The sequence below is a fragment of the Schistocerca americana genome, chromosome 3 (assembly GCF_021461395.2).
Source record: "Schistocerca americana isolate TAMUIC-IGC-003095 chromosome 3, iqSchAmer2.1, whole genome shotgun sequence".
Taxonomy (NCBI): Eukaryota; Metazoa; Arthropoda; class Insecta; order Orthoptera; family Acrididae; genus Schistocerca; species Schistocerca americana.
In genome coordinates this window covers 341,978,470-341,979,725 of record NC_060121.1, presented here as the reverse complement: position 1 = coordinate 341,979,725, position 1,256 = coordinate 341,978,470, and positions in this window count along the sequence as shown.

Here is a 1,256-nt window from a genome sequence, read left to right as displayed (position 1 = left end):
GAATCATGGATTGACCATTGCCATAAAATATTGCATTATGAGATGTGAATAGATTTTACTTGCAGTTTCGCGTGGCTTGAGGCAGTCACAGCTAGCATGCTATTGATTAAGAAATTGCGTTATCGTCTTTCTAATTACTTCATGATCGTAGATACGATTATACCCGGTTGTGAAGTTATTGTTATGACAAAACAATTTCCTAAGGGACCAGACAGTTCTTAAGGGCGCAAAAACAACTGTAACATCACACAAAAGGGAAATTCAACATTAAAGCTTATGCAAGAAGACGATAAAACAGTTTTCTTTTTATCAATGTAACACGCACATTGGACTGCTGATCTTGGTGTCTGTAATATTAGCAAAATGCGTAATTATAATGGAAATAATACTGAGGAGATAATAGGAATGAGCACTGCTAAATGATTCAGTATTCCCAGAACAAATATTTATTATAACTAAAACATATATCGTACCTTAAGCTTAGTACTACAATGACGGTAGATTTTTATGTACGTATCATGTCCATTGAGCGCTCTTTTATATAGCCATTGTCTTCTTTGAGTCGCTCGTGCGTCGTCACGGTAAGTTATAACAGTTCTTTACACTTCACTCAAACTTAGACATAACACGTTTTTATACATTTAGTAAAAATTAGATCAGACTGCCACAAATCTGCGTCCGTCTTACTTGAGAAAAACAGTACAAGTCTTTAGCGCTCAAGGCTTCATTTGTTCTCCAGCGAACAAAATAGTGAAGGATCGCATATCTATCCATATTTTTCTGTTTATATTCCCTCCCAAAGACGACGAATGACATCATTAGAAAATTCCACCGTCGCTATGCGACGCCTTATTATACATTAATCATTATTTATAAACAAGTATTTGGCTTCTGGCTGAAAGTATTAACTACTCGTATCTGCTGTTTTAATGAAGTCAAAAATAGCGAATATCACATTGCCTCCCATGAGGAGAGAGGGAATGCCGAAGGATTACCTCGATCCTCATGTCCTCATGAGATATTCGTGATTTTTGGTGTGACATTTACATAATGTTACTGGCGTACTATGTACATAAATTGAACTTACATTTATAAACATACATCAGATATTTATCATTTTTCAAAATAAAGTTTTTCATTCATTGTTCATCAGTCACTTCATTCCATAATACCAAGATTAACATTTATGTGCATATTTAAGTTTGGTCCATATTTGCTTATAACAATAAGTGAACGTTCATTTCGCACTTCAGGGG